Source organism: Fringilla coelebs, assembly GCF_963513975.1.
Source record: "Fringilla coelebs genome assembly, chromosome: 5".
Lineage (NCBI taxonomy): Eukaryota > Metazoa > Chordata > Aves > Passeriformes > Fringillidae > Fringilla > Fringilla coelebs.
Window position 1 is genome coordinate 34,974,809 of NC_140033.1, and position 23,197 is coordinate 34,998,005.

At 39.0% G+C, this 23,197-nt stretch overlaps 1 protein-coding gene across 2 annotated transcripts in view; it reads left to right on the forward strand.

Annotated features, from left to right (window-relative positions):
* Nucleotides 1-2,406: 2,406 nt before the first annotated feature.
* CNOT2 (CCR4-NOT transcription complex subunit 2) overlaps nt 2,407-23,197 on the forward strand; it is an 84,911-nt gene continuing 64,120 nt past the window's right edge. Inside the window, exon 1 of one of the 2 annotated variants that reach the window (XM_084206077.1) lies at nt 2,407-2,495. The gene's annotated coding sequence lies outside the window, so the exon portion shown is untranslated. Of the gene's footprint in view, nt 2,496-2,883; nt 3,110-23,197 lie in introns of those variants that run through there. The other variant, XM_084206078.1, reaches the window with a different exon arrangement.

Sequence of the window (23,197 nt, forward strand, 5' to 3'; positions counted from 1 at the left end):
TACACTGATTGAAGATGGGTGTCTATAAGCCCAGCCTGTGAAATAAGTCAATAGTAAGAGATCATTGATCGAGAATAAAAATAACAGATGCATATCAGTTTGTAGACAAAGACTTAAAAAAGGAGGTAAAACTGTACCATACATGGTTCAAAACAGATTAGGACTGTGCACACAAGCTAGCAGTCCTTGTGTTAAATGAGCTCAGGGCACGTCTTTAATTAAGCAGATGCAACTATGGGAAACAGGCCCCACCTTTGTAGCAAAATGTATTGAGTCAAGAGCAAAAGCAGCAAATGTATGAACACATACTTGACAATACTCCTTCTTTATTGGTGGCCTTGGATATTATTTTAACACATTAAAACATTAAATGCTTTCACTTTCTGTAAGAAAACAAAAGAGGAAGTAGAATACACAGCTACTACAGCTTGAGTAATGAACTTCCTCAACTAAACACAGACATAGGCAGAAGGACAGGTTAGATTTTTTCAATTAACAGAATTTAAATCACAATTTACACACATTGTGAGTGCTAGTTAGGTTGTTTATACTAAGCTAACCATTCTAACACAAGATAAAACACTTTTTTCCCTATTAGTAGCTCTGTTAAGCTATTCAAGCTTCTTGTCCTATAAATGCTAATTGATTTGCATGTAAACTGTAATTTTGTCATGAACAGAGAGATCAGTCCATGTAGATACAATGACAATATCAGGTTCTTAGTTTACTTGCATCATATTGCTGGGTATTGTCTTAAATGACTTCTCTTTGGAAAAATGGAATGAAAATCAGCTTTTAAAAAAGAAACTCAGACCACTAAAGTGTGAAACGAAATATAATGAAGCAAAATGTTTATAAGCAGATATAAAAGAATCAGACTATTTAAACACTTACTTAATAACACTGAAGGTTAATAACATTGATTGTATTTTTCAGTTTAAAAGTACTGTTTTTATATTTGATTTGTGGTAAGAGGAAATGTTTGATTTTTCAGACTGAACAACAAAAGCGGTCCAGAAGTTCATACTATAAACAGCATGTCACTTTTGGTACTTTCTAATGGTTTGATTCTAGCAAATGCATGAATTTGTCAAAAAGGAAAGGTTTTTCATTGGAGTAATAAAATGCAGTGCTTTCCTGGATGGTCATTTCAATGACATAGCAGCTGCGCTCATGACACAAGTAAAGTTGGTGGCATTAAGAAACTGGTCTCCTGGCTTAAAAGGAAGACTGCTCTTTTACCTTCAAAACATATTTATGTTGACAAACCTGTTACTGTAGTACCTTTTTCTAGAAAATATTAGTGCTGTGTAACTCACTGAATTCTTCTGTAATTCTAAATTCAATTTGGAGATTCAAAATCAAACACGAGAAGAAAGCACACACGTGAAACTATTGAAAGAAACCTGCTATTTCTGCTCATTTCTTTCCTCGAAATTATAAACTTTATGATGATTTTACAACCAAGCTATGGTGTCAGTGCCTTTGTTTTTTTTGATGGCGCAGAGGAGCCAGCTCACAAATGATGTTGGCCATCATCCTGTAAACACTTGTGCACAGCCACTTTTATACCATTAACAGTTTCATTGAATTCGAGGGGATTATTTGCATGAGTGTTTTGTGCATCAGCACTTGCTGTATTGAAGTCGCTGCTATAACACACGTTTTGAGGGTCGATAAATTAAAAATCCACTTGGGTCATCTCGTAAATGCTTTTCCACTTTATTAACACACAAAGCAGATAGCTGGACCTGTCTCTCCACTGCTATCACACTGCAGAGAAAATGGGAATGACACAATTTTCCCTATCGCTCCTGACCTAAAACCTCCACAGGATAACAGACAGGCCAGGCCGCTCCTTCTGCCCTCTGCAATCCAAAGGGAGTTGACAGAGCAGGGCCACGGGGGATAGGACGCCCCCTCTGGAAGCTGGGGCGCTTCCCAAGGGAGCGCGTCCACCCCGGTAGGTCTCCGCAGGCCCCCGGCAGCCCCTGGGGTGCAGGGGCGAGGGGAGGATCGGGGAGCCCCGCTGCGCCCTGACCCTGCTCAGCCCCACGCCCCGCTCTGGCCCGGCGCTCCAGGCCTGCGCGCCGCCCTCTCCCCTCAGAGAACGGGATCTGAGCCGGGCGCGTCCCCGGCCAGCAGCGTCTCGGTGGGGCCGGCGGAGAGCGGCAGCATCCGACAGCCCCGCGGCCTGCGGGCCCTGCCCCCAGCACTGGGCCGCGTCTCCCGCGGGAGGCGGAGGGAGCGCAGCCGAGGGAGCCTCGCTGCTCCTTCCTCCTCCCCTTCCTCCCCGTCCCCCTCAGCCCCTCCGCAGGGCCGGGCCGTTGCGGGCGGTGCAGCGGCGCTGCCCCCGCCCCTCGGCGCTGGCGGCCGGGACGAGCGGCGGCGGGGTCACGGCGGCGGCCGGGTCAGAGGGTAAAGGTTGCTCCCCCAGCATCCTCCGTGCTGGATACTCAGCCATCTTGGATTCGCGGGACAAGAAAATTCATGCGGTGAGTCCGGCCCCGGCCGCCCCTCCCCGGCCCCGCCGCCGACCCGGGCCCCGCCGCCGTCCCGGCCGCGGCCCGATGTGGGAGGCCCGGGCGGCGGCGCGGCCCTCGGCGGGGCTCGGTGGACCTGGGGCCGCCCCACCGAGTTTCCGTTTGCTTTTGTCTCCGAGGGGGAGCGGGGGGGACGCGCGACGCCCGAGCCGGGGGCGCAGCCGCAGGCCCGGCCCGGCCTGTCGCCCCCCGCCCTCCTCCGCGGCCGCGGGCGGCGGCGGCCTCCGGGCGCCGCTCCGGGGCCGGGCGAGGCCGCGGCCCGGCGGTGTTTGGGCCCCGCATCCCTGCGGCCGCCGTTGGCAGCTCGCCCTGCGGCCCGCTCGGCCCGCCCGGCCCGCCCGAACGGCTTCTTCCCGCCGCCGCCCCGCCGGCTGCTCCCAGGCCTCCTCCGGCCCTCCGAGCGCGGCCCCGTGGGGCTCCACGGCCGCCCGGCCCCCGCCCGCCGTCTTCCCCGGGCCCGGCGCCGGGGCAGCGGAACCTGCCGCCCACGGCCGGGGCTGCGCCGGCCCCGCGCTCCGCCGAGCGGCCGTGCGGCCTGCACCGCGGGCCCCGGGCGGAGAAAGGGGGTGAGACGGGGGTGCTGCTGGCTGGCTTTCGGTTCAAAAATTATTTTCTTTTTTTTTTCTTTTTTTGCCTGCGCCTGTTTCACTCTCCTCCTGGCGGTGGTTAGGGCGGTGTGTAAACAGGTTCTGGCTTTCCCTCGGACGTGTTTGTAAAACAAACTTGAAAGGGACAGAGCGCGGTCGCCGGAGGAAGGAACCAGCCTTCCCCTGCCCGCCTGGGCGGCGATGACAGGCTCTGGCGTGAACCTGACCCGTGCTGGGAGAGGAGGTGGCACAGGGTGACAGGTTAGGGATAAGAGGGGGACAGTTGGGCGGTGGGGAAAGATGCCAGTGTCAGTGTTAGCAGTCTAGTTAGCGTATGTGCGCGCCTGGTGAAAACAAGGTACCAACTAATGGGTGTTCTCGGTTTTAGGGTGGGTTTTTCATGGTGAAATGACAAGTAACTTTATTTTGGAGGCTCTGTAATGTGGGAAAATTGAAATATGCTTGTGTAAGGTGGTATTTGCTTCTGCTGCTTATTCTAACCTCACACAAGCATGTTTAATTTCTGCTGTCTCTTTTATCAGGGAAAAAGTTGTTTCCAACTTTGCACTCTTTTATCCCCAGGGGAGGAGAAGAAATTTCTATGTATCTTTCATAAATATATATGTTTGTGTGACTTGAGTGTGTGAGGGAGACACTCCTGTATGCCTGAACACGAGCAGCATCTGGTGCTGGCAACTGGCTGCTGGTCATAACTCTTCAGCTGGGGAAAGATAGACTAAGATGATCAAACCTGCTGTCATATTTGTTATTGGAAAACTTTATGTTTTGGGAAACTTAAATTTGTTTCAAACTCTTAAACTTGTGAAGACCTGCAAGAGCAAAGTAATTGTAGAAGTTTATATTGCAAAGCTGTCTTCCTTTGGATCTGGAACAATTGTTGTGTATGTGTTGATCTACTTTAAGTTCTTTTAAAATGGCACATTAATAGAACATAGCTCACAGGATCAAGTTTTGTAAACTTGAGCGCGATGTGTCTTTTCCATGCCTTTTTTTTCTCTTCTTTTTGTCCCCCACTTCCACTGTTCTTTATGTTGAGTATTCAGCTGGTATGCTGAACTTCAAGGTGTTGACTGCTTCTGATTTTAGAAAGGGATTTGAATACTCACTTATCAAGAGCTGACTGACTTGACTTGCAAGTGTATTTCCGTTTCATTTTCAGGAAGCTGTTGATAAAGCTAAGAGTGTAGTAATAGATAAACCTTGTCTGCCATCTCTTCTAGAAACTTAATATTGCTGTCAAAGTAGTCATTGTTATTGCAACCTATTTGTGTGTCAGTTCTGTCAAGAAATGAAAGAAAAGACATTGGCTAAAAGCTTGAAAATAAAAAAACTCCAGAATTTTATATTAAAAAACAGATTTGAATTCTCTTTAACAGAATCTAGTTTAGATAATTGTCATTCAGTGGAAAATATAGGACAGTTAGTGTGTCCTGAAGTTTAATGCTAAAAAATTTTCCATAAGTGTCTGTTTCCACCTGAAAATCTTGGTCTTTACCTTAGTTGCCTCTTATGAAAAGTCTGTGTGCCAGCAGCAGACTGACAGATCCCAGAAAGTATTTCTGATTTATTTTTTTGTATTTCTAAGTGCATTTCTGTCTGGATAGAGATTAGCTTTGAAATCAGGAACATTATTGCTTTTTAAGCCTTTTTTGTAGCTTTCTTAAAAATTCCCTAATATTCACATTAATGCAAAGTCTGTAGTGTTGTAATTGCTAAGTTGTAACCTCATTATGGTTTTAAAGGGGCCTTGTATCACAACTTTGTTTATTCAAAAATATCTTCCACCTCCATCTTTTTATGAACTCAGGAAGTGAAGAGAACTTAAAAATGCATTATAGTTGAATTAAAAAAGAGGCTTCTGTCACCTGGCTTTCTGACTTTATCTGGAAACTAAAGCAAAATATTGAATGGCTTGTTTTCCTACGAGGTAGTATAGAAAGTGCACCAAGTATAGAATTTTACTCTAAAGGAAGTAGACCACTGTATCTAACTTGTAAAATTATGTCTTCTCTTAAAGCTATAATTTGCTTGAATAAAAGGCACCTTAAAAATGTGTTATTAAAAACAAAAAAAAAAAAAAAAAGAAAAATTCTTAAATTTGTGGCAGAGAATTTGCCACATTTGTTGTGTGTGTTTATAGGTGTTAGCTTAAATAGAAAGCCCTGTACCAGTTTCTGTGGAAGTACAGTACCTTAGGAAGTCAAATCGGTATTTTTACAACAGATTTAAATGATTGCTCTGTAAATGATCCAGTTTTTCTCATTTAAAATTACTCTTAATACAGTGTGTATATAAATTTCAAGGATCGACAAAAGTATAGAAGTTGAAGTTAGGTTAACTTTGCTTTATCTGAGCTTTTGAGACATAAATAAGTAAAAAAATGTATGTGAGCATTCCGCTATACAGCAGAAATCTGCTAATACATTTGCTTGAAATTTATGTCTCAGTTGCACTGCACTGAACAATTCAATATAACTTGTTTCAGTTGTCTTTCCTGAGTAGAATTGGCCTTTTTGTTTTCCTTTTTTTTTTTTCTTTTCTTTCCAGATATGCTTTAGCACATAGGTCCTATGTTTGTGTGTGTCTTGTTGGTCTCCTGGCCCAAGTTCCTGGAAAAGAACACCTGAACATATGGACACCTGAAAGTTTGTGTGTAGTCTCCTTGACTTAAAAGCACCTGCTTACATGCCGATGGTTAACTTTGTGCATGAGTTTTCAGGATGGATGGTGTATTTTAACAACTAACTATGCTTTTATTGAGCATTGTAATAGTGTAGGAAGAATTGTGTCAAATGAAAATACTGCACTGTAGGATATTTTAAATTGTCCTTGTGGAATTATTTTGGTTTTGGAGCAGGTCTGTATATACAAAGCATGATCTGTGCTAATCAACAGGAGATTCTTAGATAGGATTGCAAATATTTTTGTGTTTGTGTGCAAAACTGAAAAAAAAATACTAACAAAAAAACCTAAAAACCCAGCCATAAAATGTTCATATTGCTTATAATATATATTTTATCTTTCATTTTTAATACTCTAATAAAATAGAATATTTTTGTTGTGGTGGTATGCATTAGTTCATCTTCTGGTCTGGTTGTGAAATGGGCTCCAAGTTAAGGTGTAAGTGGTTCTTGTCCAATGGGGTTACTGAGAACCCTTAATTTGTTGTGCTGTAGCACTGGTTATAGTAGCATTACAGAAAAGTGTGCATTATTTTTTCCCCCGTCTTGGTTACTCTGCCATCTGATTGCTTTTTACAGTGCTAATATGTATAATTTCACAACTCTACATTTCCTAGGAGGATTCCTTTCAAATTATGCTGGTAGGTTAAAATTGTATTATAATGAAGACTTTTTTCAGACACATCTCTCTCTTGTTAAATTGAAATGTAAGCGTTGTTAATCAGAAATTCAGTAATAAGTAAACCATTGTTTCTTCCTGTTTCCCTTTTGATTTGGGATAATTTATGGGGGGATACTTTGAAGTATTAGGTTTTACCCCATGTCACTTGGGATTTTTTTCCTGGTTTTTTTTTGGTTTATTGAACTTCAGAAGCATTTTTAAAGTCCTGCTTTCAGATTTTTTAAACTTGAGATTAATCAATGATGTTTGAAAATAGTTTGCTGTGGTCAAGTTTTTAATCAAAAGGTGTAGTTTATTAAACTGAAAACTGGTGTAAAAGGCTGCTGTATTTGTGGTACGTAAAATGGAAACTCTTTGCATTGCTGTTGCTGAGCAGACAGTAATCCAGTGGGCTGAGTTGGACCATGCTTTCTGTGTGAGTTACCTCTGAAGTGATGGGTTACTCTGGGTAAGTCATTTAACCAATTCATAGCCAAGTTCTAGTCTGTAGTAACAGGATAATGGTTTCCTATGTTTCACTTGCCTGGTTCAGGGCTTCTGTGGAACCACATGCCAGTAGCAGTTAGTACATATGGTTAGCAAAAACAATGTTAACCCCTTCAAAATGGCCCTATGCCAAGTTCAGAAAGTGGCAGTTGTCTGGTTCATCCATAGATGTTTCAGAATGGCATGTCCACAATATTTTCATTGCAATCTAAATATGTGTGCATTTGGAAACAATAGCAGGGAGGTTTTATGTACCAAAAAGAGGCAGTTGGACTTATTATGGCCAACTATTTTTAATTTTAAAATGTTAACATTTAGATTTGTGGGCAATGTCTTGGCAAACAAGTTTTTCTAAAGCTGTCTTTGTAACACAGACAATGATAATGTAATATTATATATTATCTTTTCTGTGAAAGGGTTGTAGGAAAATGCCTGTCCTGGTGTAAAATGAGCAGCTAATGCTTGTGTCAGTGAACTGTGTACTTGTCTTGCTGTCTATGTGACTGTGTGAGTTTTTGCTTTGAGCTTCAATGGAATAGTATTTTTCCCCTTCCAGCTTATGAAAACCTTGCATCGTTTGGGGCAGAATGACTATTCCTTGTAAGCATTTTTTATTTGAATCGTGAAAACTATTCTTGCGAAGGAAATGTTGATGGAGAATTATAATGATGGAAAAAATGTCTGCCAGCCTTCCTTCTGTTGCTCTGCTGTGTAGGGGACTTGTTTAGGTATATGCTTGAAGTCTTTTACCTTTCAGTAGTGATGAGGTTTGTGAGAAAGTACTTGTTGCATATAAATATTTATTTTTTGAAAAAGTTATAAAACAGGAAAATAGCTGAGAAGCATGTATTTTATGTAATGACCAAGAAGGCTAAAAAAAAATGTATAGAAGAATGTAATCTCTTGAATGTTTGTACCATGTATTGTGATGTGGAGAAGTGGAAATCTGAAACGTTTTCCAAATAGAAATCAGCTGTAAGCAATGTCAGCTTTTGAAAGACTGACAAGGTGATGAGCAATTCTGAATGTTGAAGTACCTTGCGATAGTGTGTCCATCTGTAAAACTGCTTGACTCAAAAAATCTTTTTAGTGAGATGTTTGATTATTTATTGTAATGTTGGTACAGGTTTTGATACTTTGCTGTGTGATGTACTTTTCCTAAGGTGTCAAAAGCACTATTGTAAAGTAGAAAGGTACCTTGTGTTGAAATCTTAATTTGTTGGCTTATTTTCTGCATGTGGATGCACATTTCCAGTAAGATGAAATTGATCAAGATCAGCATGACACATAAGAGATCAAGATCAGCATTACACATAAGAATAAGTCAGTATCACTTTTTATTTCATGGTGGAAGTCGAAGTAAATTCAAGAATTCAGGTTTCTTTTGCTGCTGTGGTGCAGAGGGTTTGTTTTGTTTTGTTTTTGCTTGTTTGGGGGTTTTTGGGTTTTCTTTTGCATGTGTTTTGTGTTTTGTTTTCGAAATTTCAGATGATGTGTTTTGGACAATAAATACATGTTTTGTTTCCCCCAGTTTCCTAGAAGTTTAATTAGGCAAGAATATAAATGTTGTGAGACATCTATGATGGAACAGGGACTTCCAGAATTTCTTGCAAGGATAAAATTTAGGTGCTCTTTTGGGCTAAGCTTAGTTCAGTGTATGTTGTGAATACCAGCAGTATATGGTTGATGGCAAGTAGTATTTTCATTGGGATTAATATTTTAATTAGGAATTGCAAACTCTTTAGCTGTGATCCTAATCTTTTATTGTTTCTCAAAGACATATAACTAGTTTAATTTTTTTTTTTTTTAAGCAACTGGCAGTTCTTTTACAATCCACAGGGTAGATTCAATTTTAAAGTAGTCTGAATTAGATTTTAGAACAAGAGTTCAGCCAGTCTTGAAAACTGGGATGGCCAAGTGTAGGTCTGGTTGGTAACCAGGAGTGACTCACTAAGAGCAGGCATCTTTAACTTCCCCTTAACAATATATTCCAGTGTCCAGCTGCTGGCCTTTTCAATACTAATGAATACCTGCATCTGCTGAGTCCAGTAATTAAAGCAAAACCATTTTGAGCAGTGTATTTTAAAACTTTGTAGACTAAAGGTACTTCACAGGCCCTGGTGTTAATGTACTTAGGAGAGAACCTGGAGAGGAGTAACAGAGGCTGCAAATAAGTAAAGTGTTAGTTGTAGTAAATGAATAAACTGTTGATAGTAGAATGTGCTTCATGGATTAATTTATGTTTGTAAGAAACATAAAAATTTAAAATTAGTCAGATATATATAGATGGGTAACCCCGCTTTGGGTTAACTCAAAAGTTAAGCATTTAACTGAATTTATATAAATATGCTTCTATGTGGAAACAGAAATCAAAAGGAGAAATTAAGATTTGAATTATGGTCCTACAGGCCTCATAAAATTGTGTCTAGGTGAGGGAAGGAATTTCAGGTTAGTGCAACTTCTTGTAAAAGAAATAGTCAGACATGATCTACAGGTATGTATGTGCTAGGATGGCAGCTGGTTAAGCATCCTGTAAACACAGGCAGACTTTGAGTGTCTGCACCACAACTCTTTTCCCTGAAGTGGGGGGAGTGTCACAAAGAAATGTGTAAAAGAAGGAAGTTGAGGGGTTATCATAGTTTAACTATTAAGAAATAGAACAAATCTTTAAGAAACTAATTTTTATTAATTCTTCTGCTCATAGCAAAGGTCTTTATGATTAGTAGGGTTTTTGTGTTTTGGTTTGTTTTTTCTTTATCTACTGAATGTAAGTTAAATGTGTCTCAGATGGTTCAGTATTTTTGTGACTGTCCGGAGAGAGCTTCAGTCTAAATCGAACCTAATATTCTGCTCCAGCTGAGCAATTGTTCTTTGTGCATATTGATGCAATTGTCCATGGCTCTGCAACAGATTCCAGTGCAGTACTTAATTTTGTAATGTGCTTCTAAAAATAAGTGCATAGTCTTATGTAACACATCTTGTATTGTTAGCACCTAGAGGCTTCATCCCCACTGGTATTAAGTGGAACACATCCTACATGATTTTTGATTGTAGGTATTTACATCTGAAATACTTTCTCTTCAGTGTCTATGGGCAAAGAGTAGCTTTGTTTTAGGAATCAGTAGTAGTTTTAGGAATATCAGGTATCTTGTTTGCATGGTGAAATATGTTACTCCTCTGCATATCTGAGCAAAACAACAGTTGGAAAGGTACTATGTAGTTCAGTAGACATTTGTTTCCCTAAAGAAGCTCTGGGGATTCCTGCTTATGGGTATGTGCACCTCCTCAAGAGCTCTCACTTAATTTGGCTCTGGGCTGCAACTGTAAGAGTTCTGAAAGTCTGTGGATGCTGCAGACATGAAAAGTAGATGTTAATCATATTAATGCAGCTTTGAGGGCAAACTCGAAACCTTCTTGAAAAGAAGGGTGACATTTATGATCAAATTACACTGTTCTGTTAGTTTTTGTACACCTCTTGCTGTAGTCTTAGCAATGTTTTGATCTCTTTAATCTGGCTTTTCTCATGCTTTTTGAATTCAGGCTGCAAATAACATATTAAATTAGATCATAAAATGCATCATGTCTTGCTGATAGGATGACATCTGTACAGAACGAACTTGTCATATGTAAATAAGGGACAGAAATCAAATTTATCAAGAGTTACAGCTTTATCTGAGTAACTTAGTTCTCATTTTTCACTGCTGCTTGAAGCAGGTGCTATGCTTTTATGTTAAGGGCACAGCTGAAATTTCAGAGTAGAGGATTGAAAGTTCATCTCAAAGTCTGAGGCCAAAACAGAGGCAACCATTCTTTATTCTATTAGTGTCCCTCTAAAAGTTAATTTTCTATAGTGCTGTTTACTTACGTCTCAAATGCTTCACTGTACAAAATGCTTCTCTTTCCCTGAGAGATCTGGTAGTTGTGAAGAATGAATTCAAAGGGATCTGAAGAAGTAGATACTTGTAAAACTAAACAAACTCTTGATTAGGTTGCATCTTTAACAATAAATGAGATGTTTGTAGATGCTTTTAATGATTGTTTTATCTGAACAATTCAAATTACTTCATTTTCTAGCAGTATCTAGGCCATAACTTTGGTGCTGGGAAGCACTGTCAGCCCTCAGACTTCCTTTTGTCAACTATAGAGGTAATCTGGAAAGACTGAAAATGTAAAGCTTGGCATTTATGACACCAGAAGCCCAAGCTTCAGTGTTAGGGTTACCCTTGGCAAAGTATGGGTTGCCTTTGTCCATCCTGAGGTGAAACAGCGCATACACACATTCAGGTAGTGAGATGTGTGCCATTTCTACATGTATAGGTTTTGTTCTTTGTGAAGAAAGGCTGAGGCTGTGCCTGGGCCCTGGTGGAGCAGGCATGCACCTCTGATAGTCAAGGAGAAAGTGCCCAAGGGAGGGAAACGTCGCAGAGAGGAAGACCCTCTGGTGTGCAGACCAGATTGTATCCCAGAGTTTGCTCACCACAGCTGTCTATCATCTGTTTGTTCACTGGCACGTGAAGTAGGTCCTTCACTGAGCCTTCTTGGCCTGATTTGAGTAGGGCTGTGTCAGGAAAATGTTATCACCAGGTTCATAGGGTGTTGTTAAGTGAGAGGAGTTTAATGAAAAGAATTTGCCATATATTTTGGTGTGGAGAATAAGTACATGCTTTACTTTAAACAGTAAAATTTTACTTAGTTGTCCTGTGAATATAAATTATATTTGTGAAATTAGTGTGTTTAACCCTCACTCATCATATGACTTGCTATTTATTAAAAGCTTCAGAGTTTTTTGGAAGATGGCATAACCTCCCATTCCTGTCTAATTAAGCAAAACTTTGAAGTTTTATGTGAGGCTTATTCAATAGCTGCCTTTTTGACTTGCAGCTTATAGAATGAATGGATAGTCTATTTTATTGATTAATACTGGGTCAGAAAGAGCTCACATCCCTCTAATGTTGCCCTTGCTATGGCATGCTATAAAATTGTGTGGGTATGTTTTGATCCTTCTGAAATATTAATATTTTGGCAGTGAACATGTTTTCTGTGAAAATTCATAGTCACTAATAGTTGTAGTGACACTCTAAAGTATCTATGACTGACTGTTTTTACTGGAAAAGAAAAAAGTGTTTAAGACCACAGAGAATGACAGATTTTGCTTAGAAGGTAAACTTCTGAAATTGTTATGCATGAAGACCATTCAAAATAATTCAGTTGTCAGTGTTAAACTAATACTGAAACAGGAAAAAAAGTGAAAATGGTCTTGCTTAATCCCTTGCCCTCATGCTTTGTAGTGTCAAACGCAGAAGACATACCAAATTTTCCCTTGGTTTGCTAAACAAAGTTCCCTTTCGTGGTGTGCTTCTTCTGTATGAATGCAGCTGCCACGGTTCTGCCCACAGTATAATTCTTTCTTTTCTTTCTCTCTCCTCTCTATTTTTCTCTCAGGGGTGAGACTCCAGTAGTGGTAAGGGTGCTATCTTAAAACAAGATAGACATCTGCTAATAGAATGGGTTCCACAACAAGGCCTTGTCATTCCTGGGAAACGTCGCCAGGTCCTGCTCCTGACAGCAGTCTGACTTCTGTGGAAACTGCCAAACTGGCAAAGTAAAATGGGCAAAAAAATCAGAATTATAAATGGCAAGATTACTAATGAAAATGTGTCCCTTGAGTAAGAATGGGACTCCTAGTGATAACCTTGTAATTACACATCTGTTATGAGAATCTAATATAAATTTGAGGTTTGAAGTGATAGAAATCTATGCAACACTACTGATATGGTCATATTCTTCACATATTGGTTCTTTAATATAAAATATACTTTAAAATCTTAACTATTAGAAGTTTAAATTTTTTTTCATTTACAGTGAGAAGCTTTGATTTGCGTTAGTACATAAACCTGGAGAGGAGCAGCTCTGTTCCATCAAGTCATGAAGGCTTTCCAGGTTAATATAGGCACATTATGCTGAGAACTAAAGTTTTGTCTGAAGACAGGGGTTTAAGAAACTGCAAGACACTCCAGGTAGCCTTTTTTTATCTCCTGTACTCCCAGAATGCCTCTCTTTTTTTTTCCTTAGGTATTCTTATGGCTTGTTGGTTTGTTTTTGGGGTTTTTTGTGCTTTTCTTACTCTTTCATCACTTCTTTTCACTGAGTTTCATTTCTTCTCTCGCAATTTAAGATTGAAAAGTGACTTTTTGGATCACCTCATTGTTCTTCCTGATGCTTAGTTTTTGTCTTGTGATGTCAGACTTGTCTAATTTTCAGTTCATAAACTGAGAGGGATATAGGTCACTGTTTATATGGGTGTTTGACGTTTTCTTGCAAACAAACCCCTCCCTCAGTACATAAAACCCTGCTTCAGTGGCCATTAAAATTGCAAGCTCAAGGGAGTCTGAATTCAAGGAATGCTGGAATGAAGGCTTTCTTTCCCATCTTAACTCAAGTTCCATCTACATGTCACTGTTACACAGTTTTTTTTATCAAATAATATTTTCCCCAGAGCACTCTGGTCCCATTGGTTAGAGAGATTTCATGGTGTTCTCACACTGAGGTTTTTCTTTTTTAATCCCGTTTTTCAGATCATGCTATCCAAAATTATCGGCAAATACAGGATTAATGTTTTTTCTCCAATTTCTTCATTACAGTTTCATGGAAGGGCTTTATAATATGTTTTTGAAAAATTATGTTTTTATATTGCCTCACTGAAATGACAAGCATGCATTACAAATAGAGAAACTGAGACACTGGCTTAGGATTTCATAACATAAATACTTTCATTTAATTTGCAGCTGTGAATAGTTAATGCTTCTCCATAGACTCGTGAAGTATTTCAAGCAGAAGGCACTTGTAAAAATCTGTGTGTGGCTCCCTCAGCATTGTTAAAAAAAAAAAAAGAAAATACAGACCATTATGGACAGACATAAAATTGGTTTACATATGTGGCATTTAAACATCTTAGCTAGACATGTTTTCTCTCTATAGTTTCTGTGTCATTAATTAGAAGAGGATAGAGGTAGATCTTGACAGTGGTCTCTGGTCCATTGAACAAAATATTGGGAAAATCCAGAAGGGGTGGGTCCAGGATCTGAGGCTCTGGATGCTGTAGTGTCTGGGTCTTTGGGTCTCTCTGCCTACCCATCAGCACCTTATGCATCTGTCTTTGTCTTTCTGCAATTTCTTTTTCTGTTCCTGTTCTGAACTCCAATTCCTCTTCTGGTTTCCTCCTCCCCTGTGTTCTAGCTATTCTCCTGATAGTACCCAACTGGTATTTAAGACAATGACAAGCATTTCTCAGTCCTAGGATGACAGGTCCTTAGCTATCTCATGGCTGAGCTTGCATCCACACCGTCGCACAGCAGTCCTGTGCAAGAAGGGGAAATGTGTTTTAGATGCGCAGAGAGCCTGCATGGTCTCCGTGTAGCACATGAGCATGGCCATGCAGAGCCTTGCAGCTGAAGCAGACTTGAGCAGGTCTTCATTGTGGTGGTACACAGTGGTTTCCTAAGACAAGAGCTTACTGAACTTGCCACTGTTGCATGGCATTCAAGTACCAGAGCATCCCAAAAGACTGGATTTTAAAAATGCTTTTAGCTGGAGGGGGGTATTTTTCTGTTGAAAAACACTGAACTATCTTAAGTGCTCTAAAAAAGAATAAATTTAATCAGTTTTGCCCAAAAGATGGTTAAAGGTTGTGTTTGGTCCTAAAAGTCTTATGCATTCTGTAATTAGGCCAAGTGAAAGAATATGGGGTCTTAATGACTACTGCTATATAATACAATATTACTGCCTGTGCTTTCTGTAACAATTTAAGTTGGTCCTAATTTAGTTAGACTGAAGCAGTATGTTTTTGTAGCTTTTTCTTCTTCCAAAGTAGTGCAGTTGAAGGCAGTTTTAAACAAGGCCCAGATTAAAGTGCATTTCATGTGCATGCAATTTATTGTGCTGTTCTGAACATGAAGCATAAGAAGAGCTGTAGAATTTTTTTTTTTAATCCTTAGTTTAGAAATGTTGGCTTAAACTTCAAATTACAGGATTTTGTTCAGAAATCCAAACTTTAAAATACAGAGGCTATCTGCCCAAAATTTCTTTTGAAAATGGTTTGGGAGTTAAATGCTTAGAAAAAGTATTTTTGTGATCTTAATTTTTTTTTTAAGTTTTCTTTTCTGAAAGAAAGTGTCACTTTAGGAGATAAATTGTGTCTATAGAAAAATTATTGATATTTTTAGAAATTGATTGGAAAGGCATTAGCTGTAACTTCTTGGTTAAGGAATGACTACCACGTGTTGTAAATGAAGATACTTTCTCTGTAAGGGTGTAGGAGGATTATGTCATGAGAAGTAGGGTGAAGCAATTAAAAGTGAAACTGTTACAAGAGGAGTGAATGTTCTTAGGTGAGGTGAAGATTTTAGTTTTATTTGGTGCGTTCACCTGCATTATAACTATTGTGAAAATAGTGAAGATGTTTATTTAAGGAATATATGACTCATTTTCTCCACTTTGTGTTTTAAAAGTGAGACTTAATACCCAGACTCAACTGTAAGTCTTTGAGTGTCAGCTGTAAGATCCAGATTTATCCCACATATCTTTCTCCACTTAGTTTTATTGCTATCAAGTCTTCTGACTTCAGCTGGCTAATACGTAGGTATGTTGGCCTCTGCAGGTCCAGGTAAAGATGTATGAGTATCCTTGAAAGTGTCTGCATGGAGCAGAAGTGAGCATTTGCCCTGTGAATGAGTGTGCATACCTGAAAGAGTACCTGTGTTAGGGCAATGTGTATAACAGGTCACAGGTACCCTTGTCCTCCTTTTCAGACTGTGCTTGTTGCAATACACTTATAGCCAGGCTTTGTGTTGTGCAGGTATGCTGCAAATAATAATTGTGGATTCTCACTAGGATGGACTTAAATGTGTGAATTGCTGACATTGTGAGTTGCTGAACTTCCTCTTTTTATGCTTCAATTTCCAGATAGGGATATTTTTTTCTTATTATGCAGGTCTTGTTTTCTGTGTGTAACCCAAGGTTTTGGTAAAAATCTTCCCATGTAAATAGGCAGTAGAGCTGTTAGACCTGTGCTGACACACAGGTCTAATAAACCTGGTATCATTGTAGCAATTACAGTATAATAATGATTGAGAAACCTTTGAATAATCTTTAAAAAACCATACAAAAGCCCAAAACCAAACCCTGTGCAACAGTGTATAGTCAGTAGGACCCCTATGGGATTATACGTTTTTTGAAGACTGCCTCTATGTGCCTCTGTGAGTAGTGATTATCAAGATCTCAAAAGAGAGTATGGTTAGCATATTGTCCTGTTAGGGATCAGTTCTGGACTCACATTTTCTTCTCTGCCACCTTGTCCTCCCTGTATTGTGGTCCTTGTCCTTTTGGTGAAGGGCCTGTATTGAATTATGGTTTGTTTACTGGCTCTTCACAAACTGCTTGCTGCCTGCTTTTTGGGCACAGCGCCTCTGGAATCTTTCCTCTTCAAACTTCTTTGTCTGACAAAGCCAGAGTTTATACTTCAGAAAATTTATTTAGATTCTTTTGGTTGAGAGATGTGATTTTTTTTTTATGTATAATTTTATAAGGATGTGGGGTGTTGCTTTTGCAGTCTCAATGTGTGCTTGTTTCAGATGCATGTATAAATGATTATCAGTTCTGACTAAAAAATGTGTTTAAGTCACAGTTTCATGTGGTTTTTTTTCTTTTTAATGACTCAGAACAGTATAAATTGGATTAGGAGTAGAACATTCATAATAAAAAGTTTGCAATATGTAATTTTTCCTCAATGACTTAGTGTCCTCTCTAATTGTGCACTTCTCTTGAGATCTGTTATGAAAAGGTCCCTACTGGGCCACCATGCTGACAGTATGAAGTTAACTCAAGGTACAGACTTTGCTTGTAAAAACCTCCTTAAAATGTGAGCTATGGTACTTGCCACCAGTTTGTCCTAACAAAGTTCAAAATCAGGCTACATTTTTATCCAGCTTTTTCAATGCTTTTTTATTGGTTTTTTTCCAAGCATGTAATGTACTCAAGAGTCACTGAGTTTTATCAGTGTTAATTTATCTTTCTGATGTTTTTTGTTCTTTAAAATGTCTCTTAGGCTTTCTAACTGTAAAAATATGCTTGATACTGATGGGCTTGCATAAACTGGTGGACTTACTTATAAACAGTTACTTGAATTTTTTTTTTTTTAAAGAGTTCTGGATAAATAAGAAATGTAATGGAAAAAAAATTTTTCTGGAAGGAGATAGATACATAAATGGTTAAGAGAGCATCCATTAGGGCAGCAGACATACATTACTCCCATGTACATCACGTAACTGACAGTGTTAATCATGGTATGCTTCAAAAGAGTAAACCACTGACACAATTTCTTTCATTTGGGCTTTTACCTAACTAAACCAATTAGAAAAGATCATGGCACTCTTTCATCCTTTAAATAAAACTTTTTAACTTATGTTTCATATGGTTTTGAAAATTCTTGAAGGGTCAGTTCTTTTAAAAGGTGAATTTTCTGTTTTATTACATGTCAGCCTTGGTGGACTTAATGTCCAGCATTAAAACCTATAGTTTCTCAATATTGTAGTTAGTAAATTTAGTTGTAAAGATTCCTTTTGTGTGTGTTTATATGTGTCTTCATCCTCTTACAGAGAATTATTGAGATTTCTGGAATTTTTTTTTTTTATTTTTGCTAACTCTTTAGGGAAGAGTAAACGGTTACTCTTAGTTTGCAAACATGAGTTGCAAACTCTAAACTGATATGCCATCAAAATTGGACAGTTGGGATTTTTACATATAGATTAGTTTTGAGGGATAATATAACTTGAGATTGTGGATATGGTACATTTTTATTTTTTGCAGAATTAAGTAAGCAATTCTCAGTGAATGTCTTCCATATAGAACCTTCTTATGGGAAATACACCAAAATTAAAAGCATGATATCCATGTAAAAATATCTTCAGATTATGTGCAGATAGGAGACAGAGAGTACTGTCTTCTAATTGTTTCGAAGTATGCCTTTGTTAAGTGAACACTTTGGATTATTTGGATGTTTAAAATGACCTGATGGAAGTTCTAAATAAGGTCTTGTCTCTAATGTCTCTGTTAAGAGACATTAAGTAAATAAGGTCTTGTTGAATGATTAACACAGACATTACTTAGGCATTGTCTAGCTTTCCTCCGTTAACTCCAAGGAACTTGCCATGGGGTTGTTGTAAAAAGTAAATGTCCAAATCCAGGGATTCCACTGCTGCGGCCGAATTAGGATCAGGAGAACAGATTTGGAATCTTTTGGCTTTCAGTGTTCTGGAAGGTACTAGTGGTTGATAAACAGATACCATTAAAGACTGTAAGGAGGGTGCCCCTTGAAAGCTGTTTAAGGGTTTATAAAGTAGAAGTTGTTATTATTATTATTAGGCTATTCTTCATTTATGTGGTTTCTCTGATTCCTTGCAGCTCACCAAGGGCAGAGAGGAATAAGCGGTGTCTCTTAGAATTATTTTTATTTATCTGTCATTTCTTGAGAATGCTAGTGTTAATCATTCATAGCCTGCAAAAGGTGTTTTCTGCAGGCAGTTGTAGTGGGTTTGGCTGAGATGAATTCATTTTCCCACAGCAGCCCTCACAGTGCTGTGCTTTGCATCAGTGGCTAGAAAGGGATTGATAACACACCACTGTTTTGGCTACAGCTGAGCAGCTCTGGCACAGCATCAGAGCTGTATCTCCAACATTTCCCCCACATCAGTAGGCTGGGGGTGGGCAAAATCCTGGGAGGGGACACAACTAGGCCAGCTGACTCAAAATATCCAAAGGACCTTCTATACCATATGAAGCCAGCTCTGATGTAAAAGCTAAGACAAAGAGGATGAAGGGGAGTGGTATTATTTCACAAAGTTTGCCTTCTGCAGCATTTGATACAGGTGCTGAAGCCCCCCTTCCTGGGAAGTGGCTTGCTGAGGGGAAGTGGAGAGTTAAGCTTTTTTTTTCCTCTTTACTTTTGCACGTGCAGACTTCTGGTTTTGGTTTAGTAAACAGACTTAACTCTAGAGTGGTTTTCCATCTTTCTCTCCCCTTTGCATGTGGGAGGGGAGAGCGATAGAGCAGCTTGGTGGGCACCTGGAATCCAGCCAAAGTCAAGCCATCACAGAAGCAAAAAGCATTAGATGGAGAAATTTTAGAAAAATTGTGGAAATTAAGTTTCTGGACTGTTCAGATCAGTGTCACATTTTCTCTTTTGGAAGCAAGACACAGAAACTGTTTATGCAAGATGTTGGTTTCCCTAGACAGAGATCATGGAAGAACAATATAAACATATTCTGTGGTGTCAGCCTTCTGAGTGAAATACCAGCTGCAGAGCAATGGCTTTGATACTGCCATGTCTGAGCAAGCTATTTATGATCATTACCAGCACAAAAAGCTTTGCGCTTCATTTTTTCTCTGCGTTCATAAATGCTTCCTGGCAAACAATGGTCTGCCAGCACAGGTACCTGTATGACAGGGAAGTGAGGAACTAAACAAACCCAAGAGATCCGGCCAGTCAGTAAACTGGCTAGAAAGTTGCTGTGAGAACCAATGCAAAAGTTGGTTGGCAGAGCCTGCTCTGATAAATGAGGAAAGTAATTTTTAAACTGTTCCTTGATAGACAGGCTTGCAAGCACTGCTTTAGGCTCTAACAATTATCTCTGATTTCCAGCAAGGCAGCCGAATTAAAGAGAGCTGCCACATCCAGAAAAGAGGAACAAGTTTCTAAAGAGATATTTCAGGTAGTTTGCTGTGTTTTTCTCCAGCTTAAGCATGATCTAGGAAGCTATTACTGTTCTTGGGGGTTCTCACAGAATGAGGTTTTGGAGGTCACAGATGGGAGTATTTCATAGATGGAGCAAGATCTTGGCTTGGCAATTAATTTAAACGTGTTGTTGAACTAAGATGTTTTTGGTCTGCTCATGGTGTGACTAATGTGATATTTCACAGTGTCCATTGGAAATTGGCTGAGTTGAGGTGAAGTCCAAAATTCTTTCTAGATAGGATGCCTTTTTCTGTTTGTAGCACATACAGTTTTATGCACCATTTTCAGAATAAGTTCAGCTTTTTACAAATATCACCTAGTAAGCTACAAACCCAAAATAGAACAGTTCAGTTGGGATGAATTTGCAAAATGAGTTACAACAAAATTAAGCTTTGTGGAGGAAAATCTTCAAATCTGCCAATTTATATGCCTCTCAGTGGTTTTTTTTTTAATTTGGTTTTGTTGATATTTTATCTGTATGCCTGTCTTATCCAAAGGTAGTTTTCTGATACTTTCCTAACAATCAAATTACTTTCTGCCTTCAAGTGTGTCTATTTCCAGGAGCCAGACTTCTGTAGTAGCAAGTCCTAAGTCAAGCTCTTGGCTGCTATAGTCTGAGTGTCCATTATAGTAGACTTACAGAATTTATTTTGCTAAGAATAGCAGTTTTTATACTAAGTTCTGTTTGTCTCACTTCTCAAACTGTAAATGGAGACAGAAGCTGCATTCTTTGCATTCTATCCATAGTGAGGGAATGAAGGAGGGAACTCATGCCTTTCAGTAAAGAGTATAAACCTAGGATTTGCTCTTTTGCGTAGTTGCAAAATATGCTAGCAATTCCCTGTAACTTTTGTTTGTGCTACTACACTCAGCTGGTTAAGATCTGTCCAGTACTAAAAAAAAAAATCAGTGCAGATTTTTAGCTTTAGAGATTCTTCAGTAGTATGCAAAGGAAGAAAAATAGCTCTTATCATGTTCATTCTCATTCCCAGTCTTGGGGACAATGGGGCTTACAGTATTAGCAATCTGTTGCTCTCAGTGTTTAAATGGTACTGTCTGAGACCTTTGGGTTTTTTCCCCCGGTCTCAGTTTCTCTTTATGCTCTTGTCAAAGTGAGCAAAAATGAATATAGACGTGTTCAAGTCAACTGAAAGCAAACTCAAGAAGAGACCTATTTGATCATATTCTTTATTAAACATGAACTGTTAAGTTATGCTTTTTTCAAATCTTTCAATTTGTTCTGTTCTTTTTTGTTTGAAGAGTGCGTTGAACTTTCAAAAATGATTTGCATATTGATATTGTAACTTTAAACATACTCAGACTCCAGATAAGTATAAGAACAGATATTATACCAGCATTATTTTTTAATTTATTTGCCATGGAATGGCTTTGAATACTTCTTTTGTTATTGTATTTTTCCAGCAGGTTTTTTTAAGGGACAGAAACTGTCAAATAGGTAGCCAGAAGTATTGGAATGTGAAGTAGCTGTGGATGAAACTATTGGGAAAACTTCCTAAAAATACTATATATTTTTATATTTAAATCTGTGTAACTATTATGATCTCTAGCCTTGACTTTGGAGCATTTTTGGATCCTTTTGTATGATACATCTTTTAATCTTAATTGCATATAGTCAAGATAATCTCTGGGTGCTCATTTCTAGATGCTTAATACTGCAGAAGAAGGATTTAACATACATAGTAACATTTGTAATAATGAAGTTTGACTAAGTCTTAAATGTTCTAGTGTATCTTACCTTAAAAGAATGATTCTTAATGTATTGTAAAATAAAGGAGTGCCCAGTATAGCTGCATTTATGAGTGCCTGTGTAATGACACAATTTTAATTATAAGCTCATTGTGCTTTCAGATGTATCTGTGCTTACATTAAAAAGTTTTTTTTTTCTTTAGCTGCCACCTGAATGTTACTAGTGCCTTACAAACTAGTGAGTGTGATTACTGTTCTGGTCTGTCAAGACATTAAGAGTGGGGTAGCATAGACAATACTGGAGCAATAATTAGACCCAAAGAGTTTGCCATTTAGCTATTCCAGTTTAAAGAGCAAAAGGCTGAATCATTCACTGACTTGAGAACTGAGCAGGTTTATGAGAGATAAAATGAATTAACTTCATGTTTTTTCTAGGTACTTTGGATTTACCAATCAGGAATAGAGAGGTGTTTTCTAATCAAAAGCAAAATAACCTGAACACTAATCAGCTGCAAGAGATGGGCAGTTTGCTTAGTTGTCACTACTACCTTGCTCCATCTTATTAAATGAGTGTAAAATCTGGTTGGGCCTTGGAAGGAGTAATTATAGGCTTATTTTCGATGTTAAATGCAGCTAGATTTTTGTAATTTTGATTGAGAAGTACACGTGCTCTACAAAGACTAAATTGTTTTATCTAACTAACCAGTGTCTAAATATAAGCAGTCGAGTCTAAATTGTTAGTGTACTTGGCCAAAGACAGTTTTCAGTTAAACATTCAGTTTTAAGAGACTGTGCTGTGATATTCAATGTGAAACCCAACTTTTTTGAAATTCCCATATTAAGGATATGTTATTATGGGGCAGATATATATCATGGTGCGCTTTTTTGGTATCTTTCTCCTTGAATTTTTCTCCTTTGCTGTCTGTTTAAAGCAAGAGGAGGGAAAAACAAAAGGAAAGCTGAAAGTCTCTTCTACAATCCTCTTTCCCTCCTTACAAAAAGGGGTGTGGATACAGCTTTATTTTCAGACCCTAATTTAAAATGGTCTGTGCCCTGTTGGTATCAGTAAAATTCCCTGTGTGTAAAAGCACTTGCTTTGGGGAAGGATTGACTCCAATCCCTAAACATAGCTTGATTTAACTTATGAGTTTCTGATTTGACTTCACTGGGGCTCGTGTATATGGCATTTCCTCTTAAGAGTATGTTGTATAAAAATAAAGTAGAAGATTGATTGAAAGGGCACTGCTAATTTGTTTTAAGTTGATATTTTCCAATAATGTATTTTGAATACTTTACCATGAGGCCTTTTTTATTTATTCAAATATACTTTTTCCCCCTGCATATCACTTGCTGATCTGCAATTTGCTGCAGAGACCTTTGCTAGTCAGCAAAGGTATCTTCTATTCTGTTCTCCTGGAGCACCTTGTGCTGCCTGCTCTCTCTTCAGGGGCAGGGTTGTTGCCCTTGTACTCTGGTTGGTCTGGGCAGATGGGAGTGCATGAGTGGAGCACAGCATCCATGGATGAACCATGAAGGGCCTGTAAGAATGAAGCCAGTGATCTGCAAAGTGCTCTCAAGCCAAACAAGCAAAAAGGCTAATGATGTTTAGAATTAACTATCCTCAATGATATGGCATTTGTTTGCCAGCTGGGCTGACAAGAGCATAAACCACTGTTTTATGGTTTAATACATTTCACGAGGGG